This window comes from Molothrus ater, chromosome 9, assembly GCF_012460135.2.
Source record: "Molothrus ater isolate BHLD 08-10-18 breed brown headed cowbird chromosome 9, BPBGC_Mater_1.1, whole genome shotgun sequence".
NCBI classification, from domain to species: Eukaryota; Metazoa; Chordata; class Aves; order Passeriformes; family Icteridae; genus Molothrus; species Molothrus ater.
In genome coordinates, this window is record NC_050486.2 from 10,873,366 (window position 1) to 10,896,340 (window position 22,975).

General features: G+C 37.4%; 1 long non-coding RNA gene across 1 annotated transcript in view; it reads left to right on the forward strand.

Moving 5' to 3' along the window:
* LOC118689278 (uncharacterized) overlaps window positions 1-22,975 on the forward strand; it is a 157,345-nt gene that overhangs the window by 10,048 nt on the left and 124,322 nt on the right. The window lies entirely within an intron of this gene.

Below are 22,975 nucleotides of genomic sequence, written 5' to 3' on the forward strand. Positions count from 1 at the left end.
TGACAAGGAAGGATTCCTTGTGCAGAACAGCACACCAGTGGGCCTAATTAATGCCTGTTACTTGCCACTTAAGGCTTGTTCTGAAGCTGCTGGTAAGAAACAAAGAGAAAATGAGAGGAAGAAAGAAATTCTGGAAGGGAAATGCAGAAAACACAGCACAAATACCTCCCTTGAGATTCCAGCTTTTGACTATAGGAACTTCTTACTTCTTGGAAGTAGAGGCTCCTAGAGTTCATGATGACAGTGGCTGTAAACTGGGGACACAATAATGTTGGGATAGGAAGGGGAGAATATCTTTACCTTTTCTTGTGAGATTTGTCCCGTGGTAGTCTGATCATGGGTTTATTATGGGGTGATTTAAGCTGTAGGAGCTGGTAACAGGCTTCAAGAGGACATGTCAATGTGTGAGTGTTGCTGAGGCCAAGAAGGAAAATAGAATGGAACCTGGTTTCTCTGGCTTGTGGAAAAACAGAATCAAAATAGAATAGGAAATACCTGAAATAGAGCAGCTGTTCAGCTAAGTGTTGTTTTAATGCAAAACTATCCCTTTTAAATTTTTTTTTTAATTATTATTAAGATCTTAGCAATATTTATAACAATACAAATAACTTTTCTGGACATAGTTTTATAGACAGATTTATTTTTACATAGTTGTTTATTTGCCATCTGAATTGTTGCTGTGATACTATCTAGTATCACATTATCTGGTGTGAGAGAATAGTCTGATCTGTCTGAAAAATGGAGCCAATATGTAAACTGTGTACATCAAAGGCATTTATCTAGTGAGTGTCATGTCATATACTCACAGAGAGCAAATTTCAGAAATGGGCTTTTTTTTGAAATAATATCTAAACTCATCTTTTAAAATCAAGAGTGACCCCTATTCAAACCTATAGTTGTGTGTTGGGGAGGTATCCACTCGTGGCATCCAGAGTGAACAGCGATGCTTCAGCACTTGTCCATCCTCCCCGCAGACCCCTTGCAGAAGGAGCTGCTGCTTTGGGAACTGCAGAAGGGATGAGTAGCATGGCACTGCTGCCTTAGGCTCTGCTCATGTTTCACATGCTGGACTGGAACATGCCCTGTTAACCTTTGGCCTAAAGGTAATCCATGGTTTATACAAGTTAAGATATTTATGATCTTTTACTAGCCTCATTCACATGAAAGACCTATAATTTTGCCCTGATTCAAATGCAATATGTACTGGTATTAGGGATATGCTTTTCTTTGTTTTGGGAGGATATAAGGATACAGGTATGAGAGAATTGATTATATTCCATACTATGCATTTGGAGAAAGAGCCAGTAATATGCTAGTTAGCAGTTTTACATAATCTCATTGACTTCAGCAGCTTTATCCTTTTCTTGCACTATAAATGAAAAAGTCTCAGTCCATTAACATTTAAATTGGAGATACAGATTCCTGATGTAAACTGTTTGCATTGACATTAATAGTGGGCACAGCCCATTAGTGTGAGCTCATATTAGCAACATCTTAATAATCATGGCAGAGCTTTTTTTAAAGTTATGGGAATTTCACTGTAGCATATAATTAAATGTGTATGGAATTTTTATTGTGTATAATTAAGATGCATGATCTTTGTTTATTATAGCATTAGAAAGTACTATAATAGCTCTGAAAAGCATTGGTTGTCATGTGGTACTCCTTAATTATGGAAAAATACTATAACACTTCAGGTTGGGCTGATTAAAGCAATTAGCACAAAATTATAATTGGATGCTATTAAAGTATGTAAAAATATTTACAAGCCTCCTCATGACTATGGGAATTGGGACTTGAATGTTTTTCTTCTTAAGAAGATGCAATTTTATGTTTTTCCTGTTGCTATACAAGAAAAAAAATCTCCACAAATCTATTAGTTACTTATTGGGCAATGTTACGAGGTTCCTATGAGTGTGCATGTATTTAAAGCTATTTCAAATCCTTTAAAATCTGAAACTATGCGTGTTGATCTTATCCATAAAAGCATTCTCATCTGTATCCTTCTAACTAATACTTAAGCAGTGTAGAATTTGGATCCTTCTGATAGTGGGGCCCTGGAAAATGTTAAAAATAGACTCTGAAAATGTTAGTCTTTGTGTTTTCCCAGATCATTGCACCTGCATAAGCAGTATGATAAATTATATAATTGTTAGATGTGATGATTTTTTAGTAATTAAATATAATTATTGTAAAATCATAAGAAGAATCATGAGAAACTATGTTAGAAATTTAAAGGGGGCCACGGGAAGCCATGCTTGGCTGAAATCTATGTATACAATAGAACAATATAAGTTTAATAATTAACATAAAGGTTATATAACGATAGAATATAAAACCACGTTCATCCTGAATGTATGGTCAGAGTCAGATTTGGGTTGAATACCCCTGACACCCAGAGCTCTTAATAAAAGCACTGACATATGATCATTTTCCTGATTATATGTTTCCGAACGCTAACACTTCTTTTCTTAAAAGATCTAAAGTTCGTGTTCCACTACCTAGACTATGATAAGATTTTCTCCTGTCCCATTGCCTTCACTTAGGAAACACTGAATTTTACTTCAGTTCAGTTTTTGGCACAATATTTTGTGGCACATTAATATTTTCCTCTTGCTTTTTACATGGGCAAATATGGGACATCTCTGTCACCCCTTCTTGTTTTGATGGTTTGGGTTCTGTGTGGATCCCAGAGGTATTCATCATTTTAGGGTAGCTGGAACAAGAAACATCAGCAACTGAAATATGCAGATCAAGAGGCTGGAGGGAATAAGGCCCTAAATATTTTTAATTTAAATTATTCTGTCATCTTCTGGGTTTTGGATCTTTGGAGTGCACTGAAGTGAAGCTTCTCTTCACAGCCATACATAAAAGGAACTCAAGTACTTAAAAATAAGAAATAAAAGAAACTGTTAGTGGTAGTACAGGGATAGCTGTTTTTCTCTGAGCTGTTACTTCTTGAAATAGTTTTATTGTTTGCACAGTAATCTCTCTAGTTCCTTCTTGAACCTGCTGTTCCTGGGAAGTGGGGAGATGTGATGATAACAGAGTTCTGTAAGCAACAACTAGTGGGGAAATGTTATCCATTTTAATAAAAATGTAAGTTTTTGGTCTCAAAATCTTTTTCTGCTTCTGCTCATAATGAATTGAGTTCTGTAAGCAACAACTAGTGGGGAAATGTTATCCATTTTAATAAAAATGTAAGTTTTTGGTCTCAAAATCTTTTTCTGCTTCTGCTCATAATGAATTGAAATATTTTGGTCCATTTTACTTTTTCCTAAAAGAAACTCTGAGACATTTCTGCCTCAGTAAGGAAAGTGGAACGATATTGTTTCAGCTGGGAGATGTCCCATTTGTTATGATAATAGATTGTGTTCTCAGTGTTTTTGTTTTGTTGCTCTCACCAACTCTGACTATTTGTGTAGTGATGAGAATTCTCTGCCAAATTATGAGATGTGGTATTTCCCTCAGCCGGGGATGTGCTCCCTAAAACTGTATTAAAATGTCTTTCTTCAATGTTCCATGTCAGTGCCTTGCTTATCTCTATATGTGTACCTTTTTTCTACTAATTTTCTGTTCTCCACTTAAAAATGAGGAGTCTGAGTTTTCACCACAAACAGGTGCCAGCCATCTCCATATGCTATACAAACAATTTAATCTGAATGCAGCTTAGTGGTTCTGGTGAGTTGTTGCAGATGTTTTTGTTTGTTAGTTTTAATTTAAATAATATATATCCAAATCATGCAGCTAAACCAAAATATTTTGTCTTGTCACGTCGTAAAGGAACATACAGGTTATGTAGATGTCATCATTTCATGTCATTTATAAATGACAAGTAACACATGGTTGGTCCCAACGATTACACTTCAGTTTGGACTGTTTAGGATGCTGAGAACGAAATATTTCCTTTTCCTTAAAGAATCTTACTTAGCTGATGGTATGAATTCTTTCAAATGAGGTACTCTACCCACCAGAACTTTAGTGAGAAACTGCTCTATACACCCATTTTTGTACTTTGGTATAGAAATTTTAACTTTTCCCCAGAAACTGGCTTGATTTATTTTTCTTTCATTTTGACAGAAGTTTGGACTACTGCTTTTTTATTAAATAGAATAAAATTAAAAAAAATGCAGCTATCCTTGCAGGTGATAATGAAATAGGGATTCTTTTGCATGTTAAGAAAAGAATGCTATAATGAAATTTTACTTTGTAGCTACAGCAGTTACATGCTGTAATGTCTAGACACTCCTCTCCCTTATTCATAGATGAGTTGTTTAAATTAATGGACAATAAGCCCTGATCAGATTTTTGGGTGAAGTACAAAACAGCTGAGACAGATGATGTTCAGCCATCTAATTGCCTAAATTTAATTTTTTGATTCTTATATTCAGTGGCAAATCTGTCAAGACACAAAAACTTGTCCCCTTCTGCCTGTCTCAGATGTTCAGGTTTTGGTCCCAAATACAATAATTAGCAGTATCACAATGAGAGCAGAATTCGGTGACCACTGTTATTTCATGGTTTCAGCAGCTCCGTCTCACTGGGAGTGCTTTGAATTTTTCACTCAACTTAGCAAGATGGTCTTTGATACACTTTTCATTATTAAGCTAATAGGAAGGCTCATGGAGGACTTTAAAATGGATTCAAGTGTGAAATCAGTAGGTAATATACATAATGAGGCCATTGCTACAGCTGTGCTGCTTGGTAGAGTTAAGCTACAACGAAACTTGAAATTGGCTTTGGCTTGAGTTAGACCTGAATCTGTGAACAGCAGAGATATTGGGAATATCAGGAAAAAATCTGAGATTTCTTCATCAGCCAAAGTTGTCTATGGGTAAGTGATCTTGCACAGCTGATTTGGGGGGAAGGGGAAATAACCCTCCTCTTTCCTTGTTTCTCATGAGCAAAATGGCAACAAAACCTCCTATGTGTATTTCTCCCATCTATCTCCTCTGAGGTTCTGACTATAAACTGGTTTCTTCTTTCCCTTACCTGCTTGTGGATTTCAGGCTTCCTTTCCTATCTAAACTATCACAAGGCTTCTCATGGTAATACAATGGTATGGTATGGTTCTGTCTGAAAATACTGAGTGGGTCTCATCTTGCAAACACCTCAGTGTTTTCAGATCTTGCTGTTGTTGTCAATCACTTGCTGGTATAACAAGGCAACTAAAATTAATTTTTCAAGTTCTCTAAATCTGTCTGTGCATTTCTATAATTGTAAAGCCATAAAATGGTGCCCAGCCTTGTGAAAAGTTGGATGTTCTTGTGGCTAAGACTGGTGGGGGGAGAGCAGAGGGAGGAAATAAAGGCTTGGTTCTTCTCTCTCTGTCACATACTTTTCATGCCTTATAGCATGTCACTTAGGCTGTGTGTCTCTGTAGGGATCTCGTAACTACTTGTACCTGTAGGGATAATAGCCCTTCTTCTCTTCTCTTATCCATCCCGTTGTTTTGGTTGGTGAACTCTTCCTAGTAAAATACTGTTTTTTACAGTGTGTGTGCAATGAGATGATATCTATATTGTTTCCTTCAAGCTGTGCTATAAATATTTTTGAGAATTGTCTGTCAAAATATTTCAAAAAACAAAAAAAATTTATTTTTAGGAAAATAATGCTCCCATGCTTCTCTTCTTGTTGGTTTGGAGTGGGGTTTTTTTTGTAGCCCACAAAGAAAGCATGGCCAGTATTTCCTGAAATAGTCAGTGGTTTTCCTCTCTGCATGAATTGCTGTACTGTATCTTGGAGTTGTATTCTACCATGAGAGTGAGACAAACTGGGAATCCACAGGAGTTGGTCTTCAACATTCTCATGAGGGGAAGTGGAGGAGCAAATGCTGATCTTGTCACTCTTGTGACCAATGACAAGACTCAAAGAAATGGTGTGGAGCTGAGCTGGGGGAGGTTTAGGTCAGATATCAGGAAAATCTTCTTTACCCAGAGGATAATTGGGCATGGAACAGGCTCCTCAGGGAAATGGTCACAGCACCAAGGCTGCCAGAGTTCAACAAGTGTGTTTGGAAAATGTTCTTGGGCTCAGGGTGTGATTGTTGGGGTGTCCTGTGCAGGGCCGGAGGCTGGACTCGATAATCCTGATGAATCCCTTCCAAGGCAGCATATTCTATAGTTCTGTGAATAAAGGGATCAAGAGGAAGAACAACAATACTAGTGACTGTACCTTGTTTTCTGACCAGGAATTAATGTTTCTAATCCTAGCTTCTTGAAGGGTTTAATTTGAATATGTTTTGTTTATTATAAATGTACAGGAACTTTATCGTCTGTGAAACAGGCAAATTGTTATGGAATTGATATGTTGAATTTAAACAAGGGGTGATAGAATTCAAGGGGGACAAAAGTTCAAATTTAGGTCCTGAGTTTTTTGTTTTGGGAGGTTTTTTTGGCAGGTGCTGTTTGGTATGTTTAGTGCAGTAGGCATGGACGGTGTGATGTTGTAAGAACACAGCTATTCCTGGTCACACTTACAGACTTGAAGAAGTAACGCACATATAATAAAGAGAATCTGTGCCTGAGGAAATGCAAGTGATTATGCAGTTGTGAAAATTAACATTAGCCTGAACTTCTTGCAAACAATCTGGGAGACGCAGTAAAATAAAGTGCAGTTTCTGTAGTCCTGCCTGAGCTCATGCAAAACACTTTGTGGTTATATATTTGTGTATAATGAAGGCTCATTCTCTCAGGAAATGAAAGTACCATGGCCTCTAAAGGACAGGAAGAAGGCATCCTTAAGAATGAAGATGGAGAGAGAGTGGAAGAGGGAGACTCAAGATTCCTAAAATAGCTTTTTTGGTTTTGGGGCATCTCACAGGGGAATATACAGTGAAGCCTAAGAGTAAGAAGACTAATCAGTGAGTTTTTTTCTTTTATATCTGTTACTCCAGAAAACAGCCAAAATCTCTAAGCCTTCTTTTTGACAGAAGCAGATGAATTCAGGAAATTCTAATTCTGGAATACTAGTCAGAAATTGGGAAACCAGCTTTTAACAAAGTATAGAAAAAATATATGCTTGAAACTTCAATAACTAAAAGTGGTTAGAAAAATCTGGAACTCCCCTTACCTAGCACAATTTTTTGACAATTGGCCACACAGAATTCTTAGTATTATTTTAAATGACCTGAAATGTTTAATGAAATGTTTTCAGTTTTAAGAATAGGAGCATATCCCAACAGTCTTGAACAGAAAGTTGCAGTTCCAGAAATCCCCTAAGGAAGTCTGTTCCTGCTATGAGATCCTGGGCAGGGTGACTTGAATAAAATTGTGAATGCTTCAGGGCTCATCCAAATTGAGCGAACTCTGAACCTTAGAGATTCACACACCAGCAGTTTCTTTGATGTGAAAGAGTTTGTGAGGCAAATCCAGGAAAATTTATTGTCTATCAAAGATTTTTGCCACCGCCCAGCTGTGGGACAATGCCTGGCACTGGTGTGGTAGCAAGGCATAGGGTAGGATGCCTTCTGCTCTGATGTGGGGCACAGCTACTGCTGAGCAAAAAGATTAAGACTGGACTACAGGTCATGACAGTTCAAAGCATTACAGGGTTTGAGCTAATTCCTGATTCTCTTTGTTCTTTTTACCATAGGAGAAAAGGAGCCAGGATGGGCAGGTGATTACCTTTGGTTGTTGTTGCTGTACCACAGTTAGAAAAACAAATGTGGCTGATATGTTTAATTTTTGACTTAACTGTAACAAGACAGGTTAATCAGTGCAGTGTTGCCTAGTGCTCACAGCTGCCCCAGCACACCAGCTGTCCTCCTGCAGGGAGGCAGCTGGTCCTGCCTTGGTGATTTCCTCTGTTACCTGCAAAACTCCTCATTGCCCTGCACCTCTGAAGGAGCAGCTCATTTAGTTTTAACCCATTCTTCTTCTCCTATCTTTAGATTGCCAAAGATTAGGTACAGAGGCAGGAGGAGATAGAAAATCTACCTTTTGTTTTGTCGATTTTTTTTTTTTTAATTTAGCTCCAGATTCTCTGTCATATGTAATGCTTTTCTGATGGTTATGCACCACATAGTCACTCCTGATATAGTAAATTATCTTTTAATAGGAAAACTGAGGAAATGGCCTCTAATGATTCTTTGCAAGATGTTATTTTTACCTCTGCAATAACTGATTTGAGTCTCAGTGGTGGCCAATGGCCAGGAAAAGAGCAAGACAGTGCTTTCTAATAGAACGTGTGAATCTTCCTTACAATGTTAAAATAAGGAGTATTGGATAATTTCCTTCAGAGGCAGAAAAAAACATTCTGCACAGGTGTACTGTGCATGATCCCTCTGTGGTCCCTCACCCAGGGTTATGGTGACTTGATATCCTGTTCGGTTTGTGTAGGCCAGTCCATGTTCTCATGCCTCTTTTTTTTACACTTATTCAACCGCTCTGCTCTGTCAGCTGTCGAGACAAGAGCTGTGCTGGGACCTTATGCAAGGCATACAGGCTGCTTTTCTCCTCTTGTGGAGAAAGACTTGTGAGTGAGCTTGAAGTATGATCCCAAATCCTACCAGATCCTAACTGCTGCTGGGTAAATGTAACATCTGACCCTGCTGAGAGCGTCACCTTGGTTGTTGCCCACACAGCTGATGTTTCACTGAACACGTACATTGTCCCCACATTCCCCCCATTAAAAATCAGTTGAATAGAAAACATTTCCTTGAAGCTTTTGAAGTTAAGACTGTACTTAATTTTGGCTTGTTTTCTGCTTTTCTTTCTTCTTCTGTGCGTCTTAGCCTGTCTTATTGTATAAATCTCTCAGTGTGTTTATATATAGAGAAAAACTGAATGAGAAATTCCCATAGTTGCTTTTCACTTTGGACTGTTTTTAAGGCTTAAAAACCATTTAAGTCTGTCTTTTCAATGGAATAATTTTGAAATAAAAATTGTCAGGGATCAAGTTGTAATAAAAATTTCATGTTCTTTCTTTCTGTTTTGATGGAAATCACTGAACTGGAGCAGAAGGCTGGGAGCCTCATAGACTAGGACATTGGATCTAGGACTGCACTAACTGAAAACTAAATTAACGTTATAGACAATAAAGCCCAGCCTTCTATTTGAGGTTGTTCTGTGAAGATTTTTTTTAGTTTTTTTTTTTTTTTTTGGTGAAGAATTTGTGAAACAGGGGCATAATATGAACAGTGGAAGTGATGGGAAATTTTCAAACTTTCAGTTTCCTAAAATAAAAACAATTTAAGTATACAGTACACTAAGTAGTATCCTAATACCAATGACTACTGCTTTCCATCAGGACTAACAAGTTTTGATTGCCAATTTCATCATGATGAGAGTGGGATTGCGTGTCATTGCACCTGCCAGTCTCACTTGCTTCAATGTAGCAGTTGCAATATAAATAAATTAAAATATGACTAAATATTAGAATGGGAAAATTCCATCTGTTTCTACCAACAGCTGTTCAAAACCATATAATATATGTTGAGATATGAAGCAGAGATGCCTTAGTAGCACACTTAAGGAATGCAGGGCTTGTATCTTCATGTATGATTCCTTTATCTACTTATTACTGGTAACTTCCAGGCTTTGATTTGGGAGGATGTGGTACCTTGCTGCCTCTGAGACAGGCCAGCTGCTAGTGGAGTGAATTAGATCTTGTATCTGCTGCTGTGTTCTGGTCTGATGGGGAAAATCTTTCTTGTGGCACTCCCATACTTTGGATTGTTCTGAGCTGAGCACAGTGCTATGTATTACTGCTTTTACCTGAGTGTCATGATTATTTTTAAATTCAGGAGCCAAGCTAACAAAGCACAGTTTTTTCCTGAAGAATTGCCTCTAGTGCAAATGGACAATGTAAATACTTTTCCACCTCTCTGATTTTGAATCCTGTGTGTGTGGCAGGGAGGAGGGTGGGGGGAAGATAGAAATATCATCATGGTTTAACTGAACAATGTGATTCTCATGTTGGTATTAGGCTGAGTACAAGGAGGAGCTCCTAATGCCCTTCACTTCCATCATAAGCATTTTGGAAAAGTTGGCTTTTCCGCTAATGAAGCTGGCTATGTTAATTGTGACATATTTGAAGACTTTATGTTTTGGTTATCCTTAGTTCTGTGAAAGCTGACTTCCAAATATTTTTGGCAATGGATTTTTGAGGAGAATTTGTCCAAATCTGACAGAAGTTGCAATTCTAACACTTACCATGTGAATTCAATGTGATGTCTTTCCCCTAGGCAAAATAACAAATTCTGAGCAAATTTATCCCAGTGAGAATTTAATACTATTTCCACGAATAAATATCCCTCTTTTTGGTGTGAATCATATCTGGATTATTAACACGTGAAATAACAGTTTCAAACTTCACAAATAATTTACATTTGTAAGCACACTAGTAAAAATTCAGTGTAAAAAGTTTTGGTTTTCTATGGAAGTTTCTGATTTTTATGAAGGAATGTGATTTCTCTTTTGTTTTTCCCTTTCCACTCCTTAGCTCTGATTTACTGAGATGTTGTTTCCTTGTGCCTTTTCTCTCTTTTTTTTTTTTTTTTCCAAGTTAAGTTAATCCTAAATGCTGACACAAGAGATTTTAGTAGGAAGCTCATCCTATCAGCTGTTGATAGGGCTCGCACTGTTAGTGCAAGTCCCAGGCCAGGGCATATGCCTAGATCTGTGCTGCTAGCAGTGTAGGCTGGAGTAAACAGACTTGACTAACTTTTACTCACCAGGGATTTGGCCCAAATATTTTGGTTACGATAAGGAAAACTAATGTTGGTTCTTAATTAGCCAAACGTGAGATATTTTGCATTTATCTTTGTGTTATTTTACAGTTCAGTATATTTTATAGCAAGCTTAAAAGTAATAAATTTCTTTTAATCCTATTACCCTGCAGTAATATAGTGGAATGTTTACTAATTGCTGAGAAGCATTTTATTTAAAGATAAATAGCCTTTGTACTGGAAATGAAATTTCAAGTTGTTTAATTTTATGCTGATATGCTAAAAGCAGTTCTGTACACAGATATCTTTATCATCAGTTTTACTAGGGGGCCTATAGCACATATATTTATAATATATTAGCAGGGAATTTTAATATACCCTGTGAGTAATATAAACTAGCAAAATAAGATGGGGCATCCTGACAAAATAAACATGTATTTAGTAATTAATTTCATTTGGGAGTGATGTGTACCTGTCATTTCCATCCATGCAATAAGAAGTCTCAAAGGCTCTCATGTGCTCCATATTTTTTCCTAGCTCCTGTACATGATTCCCAGTATTTTTAGCTCTTTTTTTCATCTTGAAAGTTTTCTCATCTCTTCTAGTACATTTGCCTCCTAGATCTTCCCTGCAAGGTGTTAATCTTCCCCAGTGCTTTTATTTTACATAAGGCATTTACGTGCTAATTTTAATTTTCCTTGATTTCTTAAAATGCTTTTTAAAAAATCCATATCTTTACGTAGCAATGACATTCTGAAACTGTCAATACATTTTTTGGTAAAATGCCTTGTAGGAAGCAAAGAAAGCAATAAAAGTCTTGAAGTGGTCTTGGTTATGGAAATAATGTGAACCACTCTTCTGCACTGTGCCTGAATGTACAAGAGCAACTGCTGAAGATTTCTTGGTACATAGAATGGCCAAATCCTCACCCTTCAACAAACAATATATTAATTCTTGTAAGAAACATTTTATTGAAATTAAAGTAGTACAGAAAAAAATGACTTGTAGGGAGTATGTGGAGGAAGAGTCTTCCATATCAATCTACTTGGTTTCTACTAGACTGATTCTTGCTGCATTGTGAATTCAGGGTGATGTCTTTGAGATCAATACCTGTAATCTGGAGGTTTGGTTGATTTTTTTATTTTTTTATTCTGGTGTACTTCATCTGGACCCAAACAATAGTTAACAATGTTTGCAGACTACAAAAACAACCCCTATGTCCACTGAGTGCAGTGGGACCCATGTCAGATTTCCATCCAATGCAGTTACAGTTCTTGTGACTGATTTTTGGATACAAGGTGTTGGTTCACTGTTCTTGTGAGCAGCTGGAATAGCTGGAGATCAGGGGGATGCCAGAGATAAGGAGTGAGGAAAACACTGAGGAGTGGGGATGAGGAACTGAGCCTGTTATTCTAAATCATCAATGTGGCTGCTCCCAAGCTGCTCTGCCATGGACCACTGTGGATCTTCCATATCCTTGTGGTTGTGCACTTTCAAATCTCATTTCTTAGCATAAACTCTCATCTGTTAACATGTTCTTTGTTTTGCATTCTGTGCTGTGCTTTTAAGAACCAGGGCTGTGGTGCTGTGTGGTGTGGGTTTGTGCTGTACCAAACCTCTGTGGCACAGTGTGCCTTCGCCCTTCAGGCTGAGGAGGGAAGAGCTGTGCTCTGAGGTGAGGGCTCTCCTGTGTTTAAAGACAAGTTTATACAAGATGACAGTGTGACACTTGAGTAACCTCGAGTTTTGGTACCACTTGTGCTCAGCCTGCAAGAGGCAGCCATGGCCAATGCCTGTGGGGCCTGGGGCAGCCCTGGCTGCTGCCCTGCCCTGGCGTTGGGCATCCTGTGGCACCCAGCAGAGGCCACGGAGAATTATTATATTTTCTCCTCTGTTTAACTCTCACAGTGGCCTTGTGAGGCTGATGAATTATGTATTACAGGTTTCTCTCACAAGCTTTTCTGCATTAGCTGAGGTGGTTCTGGAGGAACCAGTGGCTCCTTGGCAGCCATGCCCACGGGAGCTGGTGGAGCTGACCCTGCCCTGCTGTGGGCTGCAGGCCCTGGCCTGGCCTCCATGGCTCCCAGAGCCTGGGCTCCTGAAGGACAGGGCTGCTGTGCTGATGGAAAGGTGGCCACCCTTCCTCTCAGGTGTGTTTAAGCTCCAGTTGTACATCCTCTGTTTTGTACCTGGCTGTGCCTGTGTTTCTCTACAGTCAGTTGCCTGTTTAGAAAATGTAAATATTTTAGCTATAAGGCTTTAGAACTTTTCATGTTGTTGCTCACCAAAAAGTACACACTGTATGTTTTCAACACTTCTGCTAAATGCGTATCTAACTTTTATTTTTCTATGAAATGCAATATTTTCCCTAAGGAGTTAACTAATATCTCTGAAGCCTTCTAAGGTTAAGATTTGAAAAGCCTTCAATATATGTCCCTGATTTTCTGATTCCGTTGCTTATTTATTTAGGCTGATGGGAATAGGCTTTGTCTATTGTGCTTGAAGAAGAAAAGAAGATTTTTGTGCTCCCAGGAGGAAAAGGCAGTTTTCATTGGCATTTTAGTGAAATATTAAAGGCAAAGCAGATTTGGAGGGACACACTGCAGAGGCTGTCACAGTGATCAGAGAGGCACTGGAGTGAGGAAAGGGACAGCTAAATGTGTAGGTGGGGAGTCAGTCCATTTGTGTAAAGGTATGAGTAACTGAAGTTATGAATTGGTTGCAGATGGGAGATGGCAAGCAAGAAAAGTGGAACAAAATTATATTGACATCCCTGTGTTGTCTAAAGACCACTACAAGACCATTAGTATTGCTGCGTAGCCAGCAGGGAGGCCCTGTCAGGGTGAGATTTTACTTAGGCAACTGGTATTGATTTCTGGTCTGCTGCCAGGATGGAGGAAGGAAAAGATTTTTGCTTTTTTTTTTTCATTTTTTTTTCTTTTTTCGCATGTGTCCATATTCATGGATGCAAAGCAGTGTGTCTGGACCTGGGATGTGTGCTGTCATGACTGACTTTACTGGGAGTAAAATCTTTTGAATTGACCTTCAGACTTCTGGCCTTGACTTTGCTCATCTTTCCCTCTTGTGTCTCCTGTAAAGCCATGTTAAAAGGCAAAATTAAGAATTGAACACATGGTTGTGGCAAAGTTTTTAACTTTTGGGTTTTTTTTTGCCATCTCTGAATGAATTTTGAGTGAGTTTTTGGTATTTCTGGTTGCTCAAATGGAGAGCCCTGTGTTTGCTCCCTGGGCAGCAGCAGCCAGGGCTGTGAGGGCTCAGCTCTCCCCTGGGGGTGCTCAGAGTGCTGGGGGCTCCTGCAAAGAGCCAGGGGCAAATATCCAATATCACAGCAGTGCAGGAAGAAACTCTAAGGAGTCAAGCTGCCTTTAATTTCTGGCCAAAGTCTGATCCAGATACTGCCAAATACAGCTGTTATTAGTGTATCTGTGTTATCTGTTCTGGTAAAAATCGAGTGAGGGCTAAAAATGGGCCATGAAGCAGCTATCAGGCCAAGGTAGCAGCTCTAGTTCTTGGGTCTCACTTGAAGTGGCAACCTGGAAGAGGAACAGCTTAGTGCTTAGTGATGCTTCTCTCTTTTTCCTCCTGCAATGGAAGGGTGCCAGTTTCTATTCTGTATTTATGAGTGCCCAGTTAAACATGTGTGCAGTGAGTTTATTTCCCTATTTCCTAAGAGAAAGGTTGGTAAACAGAAGTTTCTGGCAAGAGAAGAACTTGTGTGAAAAATAGTGAGCTGCAGTCTGCTTGTAATAGATGGACAGAGACTGACCTGGTTTAACTCACATCAGATCCTTCCTCATGACTTACATCAGATTAGATCCTAATATATTGTTATTAATACACTTCTTTAGTAAAGAAGATTAATGTCAGAGAAAAATGTTTTTCGTCATTCTATTTCATGTATGATAGACACTTAGCTAAAGATGTTTTTTTCTTTAAAATTTATATACCTGCACACTGAAAATGGAGGCTGCAGAATTGTTAGAGAAACAAAGCACTAAAACAGAATGGTGCTGTTCAAGTGTAATAGATGATTAAATCTCCCATGCTATTTCATCCCTGTTTATCTATGTCAATACTTTTCTCTCATGTTGTGAAGCCTACTTAAATTCATTCTATTACATGTTTGACAGATTATTCCTATGGAGGGCTGGTCTGAACACTGCTTATTTCCAAGGAGATAGAATGAAAATATTCTTTTGGGAATTTGGTCCTTTAATTATGGGTAATTTTTAAGCCAATTAGTTGTGATTATTGAAACACCAGATTAAATCTCAGCATTGATTGAGGTCAGTTCTGTTAAGTCTTCAATTTTTGTGTTGTCTTGTGGAACAGACAGCTGTTTGTCCTGAAATTTTGTTTGCTGCTGCTTTATTTTCACTCTCTCCTACCTCAGTTCTGACCACATATCTGATTGGGAAACAATTATAATCAAGAATACAGAACCCCAATCCAGGATACTATAACTTCTAAAATTGTAAATGTTTTTAATTTTGCCTTATTCATAGTGATTAATTGCAACTTTTTTCAGACTCTCCATCTATTTCTGTGTGATAGTGATTGAAGAGTAAAAAAGCTATTCATTTTCAAATTCTGTCAAAAGTACTAAAGCATGTCTGTTCTGAAGCACAGCAGAAGTCAAATCCTTAAGCTTATTCTTTTTCCTTAGCTCTCCCTACAGGACCTACTCAGATTGTCTTTGGCTTGACTTTAACCCTGAGATGGAAAATTATCTGATTTTGGGTTGAATCACCCAGAATTGTCCCTGTTTGTTTGTGGAGTGTGTTAGCTCCTTATAGAAGAACAACATGCGCAATTCCAAATTGCTTATTTGCAAATCTTATTTGATTAGGTCTGTCAAGATCCAGAGTATATAGTAGTGTATTTAATTTTACTGTTCAATGCTTTAATTCCTTCCCCACACCATGATAACTGAATCTTTATCTGAATTCAGCCCAGTTAAGCTATAGAGTAATCAGAAAAGGGCTTCTGGGTTTTAGTTGCTGCAGAAAAGCTGATGCAATATGAATAATGGTTTGCAACACTGTGTGCAACAATGGTTTTCTAAGATGTAAGCATAAGATCCATTTCCTTAAGAAATCAAGGTGTTTTATGAAGTGTAGTAGGCAATATTTTCATCTGTGCATTTTGCTAGAAAATGCTAGTGGAGGTTTGGATGTCACTTAGATGTGTGTTATTTGTGAGCATGGCTGCCTTTTTCATCGTGCTTTTGCAAAACATCAAATACAATGGCACCATTCATTCTAGTAACGTTTTCAAGTACAACACCACCCTTTATTCCAGTAATGTTTTTATACAATTACAATAAATAAGTTGCAAGTGACCATTTTAAGTGTAGAATTAATTTTTAAGTTTGCTGGAATACTCTGCACACCAAAGATCTTTCATTTCGGTCCTTAACACCCATGCATACAGTCTAGCTGCCCTTCTAAAACCTTGAACTTGAATTTCAGTCTGAAAACCATAAATTCCTTAAGCTGAGCACAGACTCTTGTCTTTATGCAGAAACAGTTGCTAAAATTAGAAATATAGACAGCAGTTCCAGGAAATGCTACCTAGAATCTTTACATCATTAGCTGACAAGTAAGAACCCACTTGCAAGCCAGTAAGATGGGGTTGTTTTCCTCACTGCTGTTTGATAGCAAATGATTACAGATAAGCTGTAGGGATATCCATTTATTCACAAGGACTTTGTCTTGCAGATGAAAAAAAAAAAACATTACCAATTCAGAAAGCTCTCTATGTATGGCAATCAATTTTAACTCTGCCTTTCTGCTGATAATGGAAGCTTCTGTCTCACCCCCTGTCTGGCTCACGCGAACTCCTCTTCAACACGTTCTGAGCTTGACAAAGTTGTATAAATCATTTTATGGTAACAGAAGATACTGTTAGGCTGGTAAACAGAAAGGAATAAATACGCAAGTGTCAAGCTGCCTTCAGTTATATCTATTTATTACCCCACATGAATGCATACGGTGCTTCATAAAACTCCATCGGTATTGTAATCAAGTTACGTCTTTTGGGAGAGGGAGAAGCTGTCGTAGGGACCATGTTAAACCTTCATGCTCAATAGAGTGCAGAACACCAATTAAGGAGACTTTTGCTCTAAAACTGCCCTAATTTGCCACGTGAGCCAGGGGAATCTTTTATAAGACAGCATATGGGACTCTCTGGGACTTGGTATGCTAGCTAGAGAAAGGTGGCATAAACACAAGCAAGTGTATCCACTAGAGGGTATTGGCACACTATATATGGTGGTGCATTATAGATAATATCTAACAGGTCTCATTTATTATGCCTTTAAAGGAGACCTTTAAAAGTCCTTTCTCTTGTAAAGTCCATATTCCCCAGGACCTTTTCCATTTCCTGGTAGCAAATGCACTCCTAATATGAGCTCAATTGCCATTAGGAGAACAGGGGGGTGGGAAGCTGCTCACCACCAAATTATCAAATGGCTCGTGCCCAGGTGCTGAATTGAAATATTGATGCAGTCAGAAGACTTCTAGAGAGTTGGAATGTCGGTGGAGCAACATGAAGATTTGCCCCTGCCTTGCACAACAGCTTTCAGGAGAGGGATAAGTGGGTTCAAATTCTGCAATCCAAGCATTTCCAAAAAGCATCTGTCCTGGAGTGGAAAAAGCACAGGAAAGGAGCTCCTATTTTTAATAGCATCCACGAATCCCACTGCTATCAAGACCTTATAACAAATCTAGGATGGGGCCTTTAAGTTGATAGTACAAGGCTGGTTTTCTTCAGAGAAGAATTTATATTTGTTGTTGAGATAAATGGCCTATCACATTATAATCCTAGTAGTATTACTTTTCAATTTAAAATGTTTACTTGGTTAGGATTGCTATAGGAATTGTTTGTTTTTGCTCATAAATGACTATTAAAAGGAAGAGAGATAGGAATTGTGCAGTGTGTGTGAAAATATCAAGTGTCTCACATGGGCATTGGAGTCACTGGGAGCCTCTGGGTGGCTTTCATTAATATTTTTTAAAAAATCTCTTTTGTAGAAAACTGTATGAAAAATGAAGTTATTTGCATTTAAAAACACAGTTTAGTGGTGGACCTGGTAGTGTTAGGTTGGTGGCTGGACTTGATCTCAAGAGGTCTTTTCAAACCTGATGGATCCTATGATTTTATGGGATTATATTTTGCTTGCACTATTCTGAGGCTGTTCTTTTGAAAATTTTAAGATCTTGGGGAAAACATAATAATAAGTGCTTATTCAGCTATGGACATTTTACACTAAGATGTGTATCTGCATAAATACCTGCAAATTCCTTGTCCTTTGAGAGCCTGAGCCATATAAGTCACAAAGGGAATTGAAAAAGTCTAGCCTGAAGAAGTGCCTGCCCTATCATAACAAACCTAATTGTGGATGTGAACAAGGCTCACCAAAATACACTGATCCCAAAATGACAAAAATGAGTCAAATGAAACCAACAACAAATATTGCCTTGTTTATATTACAAAAGCCATTGACTTTCTTTCCCATGATAACACACTGGCTCAGGGAGTTGATGATAATGCATATGAGCATGTCAGAAAAGCATTTTAATGAGAAAGCCCTTTACGTAATATCTATTTTTATTCAAATTGGAGATTGAAGGATCAAGTAACAGGATGAGATGTTGAAGGATTGGTCTGAAAGAAATTGTTTCATTGTTGTAGTCATTAATGAAAGTGTTCTCCTTAAATATTCAAACATCCACAGCAGTATTAAAAATTAATCTATATACCATGTACTAATGCTTACTAATTTTTTTGCAGAAGGTAAATTTAAAAGAACTGATTGTGTGAAGGGAAGTACTTGTTTAGGTAGATTTTTTTTTCTTTTTTTTCTTGTAGCATTGATAGTATGGTTTGAATAATTTATTCAAAATTTAGTTAGGGATAAAGACAGCTTAGATTTTCTGATTCTCCTTCCAAAATGGGGTTTTACAATAATGTGCAGATTTTAGTGCTCTGCCTAAACTAATTTTAATTTACCAAGTTACCAGTGCAATAATATAAATATTTCTTGGCTTTTTGGAATTGTTTTCAGATATGTAGACTTTAACAGTCTATTTTCAGATTATGCATAATACTGTGATGTTAAAAAAAAAATCAACACAATTTTATGTAGGTCTTTGTTAGTGTCCTGGTTTATTCGGAACATGTCTGTTTTCTATTCGTGTTTTCTTCTTAATATCTCCCAGTAAAAGCACCTAAATATTTTTTCATGTAATGTGACTGGTTTTCCATTAAAAGTTCTACCTCTTGTTTTTCCTCATTGAATACCACTTGTAATTTTCTATCCACATCTCAAATTTCTGAATTTGTGTTTTACCCCTTATTTCAGTCATTATGGACAAAAGTCAGTTATCACTACACATCACAATTTCTGTAATCACTTTTTAATAGAAAATCATTTTCAAATTTCCAATGTGTTTGTTTCAGTTGCTCCAAAAGAATTAAGAATATTGAACAAGACCAGTAGCTTTAATGTTCATTAAATAAATTATGTAATCTCTATTTCATGTAATTCTGAGTTGCATCTAGGCTAGACTAAATGGAGTGTTGATATCTCCTAGTATTTGAATGTTGATATCTCCTAGTATTTGAAGCAAAGTGTTTGAAGTCTGGATATCTTTCCTAATTCTCAGGTTGAATTTTGGTGTTGCACTCTGAGAAAAGTCTTAACTTTTGCTGCTAAAATGTAGCAACTTTACGGATATATTAACCTTCATTTTCCACTGTAAAGTAAGATGAATAATCAAATACTACAAACAAAGCTGTATCTTCTAGCAAGCATCCTGTGAGTCCAGGCTCCTTGCATTTCCATTTCCTTATCCAATGGTAGGTAGCATCAGCAGTTTAGCTTTTCCATTCTGCATTGCAACATCCTATCACTAAAAACTTCCTGAACATCACTTTAATGGATTGAGGAAGACTATTATGGCTGATTAATTTTTTTCAACTTAAATTAAGTATTAGCAATTTGGCATGACTTTAATTCTTTTTCTGCTTTATGATGCTCCTTCCATTGTGTTTGTGGTATGATGATGATGCATTTTTGCAGAACTTTAAGTAAATTGTGGGACTAATTGTATTTCCACTGGGAATTTCATGGCAAAATGCCTTTTTTGTTTTAACAGTTTAATGAAGAGTTGCCTCACACTGACACTCAGATACAATACGTCTCTCTCATTCAATATTGAGGTTTAAAAATAAATGGCAATATAAAAATTAATTCTGTGTTAGAAAAGAATGGCTCTGCAGTACTATTTTCCTATGCTTGCCTTAATAAAACAACTGAAAAGAACTCCAAAGAAACCATGGATTTTGATAAATACTCTTTAGTTGCTGTTGGCATAGAGAGATTAGTTTACTCTGGAGAAAAAAATGCTTGTGAATTGGGATTCTAGATTTTTGGTTATTGACTTGGCACTTCCAGTCGCATGAAGATGTTGCAATGCCATCAACTGCTTTGTTGCTGCCAGGCTGAAGATACAAAACAGGGCTGGCCTGTGCTTTCCTCAGTAAGCCTGTGTGTCTGTGGGTCTGTCACACTGAGGGATACACAGGTAAAGTCTTCCAGGAGCATACACAGGAGAATGTATAAATGCATACTCTACGTAAGATTCCTTGCAGTAGTGTAATGTATTTTCTAAGGTGTAAAGCCAACCAAGTTTTATAATCCCAAGTTTCCAATTACAGAAACAGTGTGTAGTTTTAGTATACAGACTATGGTAGTATAATATCTATGGTAATAACATCCTCTTCAGTTTCAAAGAGCCTTTCCTCATTTTTCTTCCATGTTTGAGTGTAGTTTTGTGTTTCCCCATGCAGTTCTTTTTTCTTCATCTTACTGGTGATGGAATATTTATGTGTGTTATTTGTAAACCATTTTGGGTTGGATATTGTTACACATGACAGAAAAATTTGACAGATAAGTAGCAGGTTACTACTACACCAATTTTACCTTTTTATGGCTAATGTGAAACACTGCTAAACAGGTTAAGCTGTAGATAGATAGATGGGAAAGAAAAACAAACATAAAAATGTCCATAATCCAAATTCAAATTAATTTTCTCAAATGAAGCAATTGACATTTCTATCATAAACTAGAAATAGAATACTATCTTTATGTCTCTATATCTGTAATTGAAAAATTATATATTCAGCATATTGGTTATACCTCCTTTTTAGAAAGCTTGCAAAAATGTGTCAGCTGAAAAATATATTACTTTAAGCTCTATATTTTTAGAGGTGATTGAGAGGTTTCTTTTTGTTGTGAGTTTTGTTTTTTTCCATGTCCCCCCTCTCACCCAAGTGCCAATGCCCACATTGTGGGTAGTGAAGGTTACTTTTGTATAAAAGTTGGTTTTGGCATATAACCTCATGAAGCTTCTTTAGAAGGTCAAAGTGAATGGAAAACTTTTTGCTCAGACTTAAATGCATACTTGAGTAGGTTCTTTAAGTCAAAGCAAGACAGATGTTGGTGAATACATATTTTAGATGTTCTTTTTTTGGATATTCTGCTGCAAGAGCACCTGTCCAGCCAAATGAAAACATCACATAAGAATGAAGTGGCACTTGTGCTGGTTCAAGCATTTTAAAGCAGACATACTCAACTATCACTTAACAAAGCAACATCTGTGGCACAGGGGAAGTTTGAATAATGCTGCTTTTTGGGTTTGCTTAAACACGTTTGTGTCTGCTATTCCAATTTGTCTGCCTGGTGCTACAAAAAGATGTTTCAGTGACTTTGGGAAATGAGGTATAAACAACAGTTTTGCTTCTTCAGCTGACACACCTAACAGAGCTCCTTCTTAGGACAAAGAATAGAGGGATCACAGTGGCAAAGCCTTTTCTGTGTGTTTTATCTACAGAGGTGATGATGTGTTTGCATTCCTATCTCTGTATGCTTGACTTGGCATTCATAGAAAGTACTTCAGTAGCTCTGTCATATTGCATTTGCTGATCTGTAGGATTGGAAGATGAGCATTTCCAGGTTAAGGAATTATATTTTATTAATAAGAAGGTTCACTTATCAAAGGCACAGGATTCTTCCCGTTGTTGTGCATTGTTGCAGGCAAGCTAAAACTTTTTTATCAACAGTCAGAAGTGCAATTAGTACTTTTGACCTTCTGTGAATATCTTTGATAGTAGGTAAAAGAAGTGTGCTCCTGGAGTCTTAAATGCTAACCTCTTATTTTACCTGAAGAGCATGAGCAAAAGTACATGTCCTATAGCATTTTTTACCTTTCATCTAGAAATTTTTTTGTATATGTGATATGTTTCTATAGAGGATATCAATTCCTCTGAAATCAGCCTTTTTAATTTTGCTGCATACAGTGTAATTCACATCTTTAATTTAAAATCAATTCACAGTTGTACTTTTGTGAGCTGTAGGTTATTTCTTCTTCTCTATGAAATTACTCACATTATGCGTACTTTGTATAAATTATCTTAACTTGGGTTTGGGTTAGTTTAATTATGGTTGTCTCCAAAATGATTGTGGCATGCTTATGTTTATCAGAGGAATAGTTATCTAACTGACCTGTGGATTATCTAGGCTGTTGAGTTATTGTCAGTAAACAGCTGAAGGTGTAAATGGTATCCTCAAATGTGGAAGTTCAAGACTCTGAAGTAGTAGTCAGGACCAGAAGTGTTGTGAGATGTACTTTGTTGTCAGCTTAGGAGAAACCTAAAGTTAATTTCTCCACCAGAAGCACAGTGTGGGATTTGCTTCATATCAGTGCTGTAAAATATGAATGAGTTTTAAAAGTATCCCTAATGGTCCAAGCTTTGCAGTATACAAATACCAGTAGGATTGTTGATGGGCACTCCTAAGGTGCCAGTCTTCTAATTCTGTTATGCCCTGAGAGTCAGCAGCCTTGAACTGTATGAAGTTAGAAATACTCAGTATGTAAAGGAATGTCAAAACCCTCATTTTGCCCCACCCTTTGCTGGTCAGCTGCTCAGCTCAGAAACAACCATGTGCAAAAGTGTGTGCAACAGAAAAAGCCAAAAATCTCATCTGTGACCCTTAGTAGGAATAGGTATTTGAGTGAGAGAAGGGACCTGATCTTGTGTTGCTGTTTGAAATACTCAAGTATTAGAAATGGAGCAAAACCTGGCCTATTCTTGGTTACCTCTGTGATGACATGAACACCTTGGTAGTCAGGGTGCCATAGTGATATTTAGTAGTCTAGAGGCTATTTTTTCCTTGTTTTCTGGAAAAGGTGTAGGTAAAAAAGATTGTTTAAAATATGG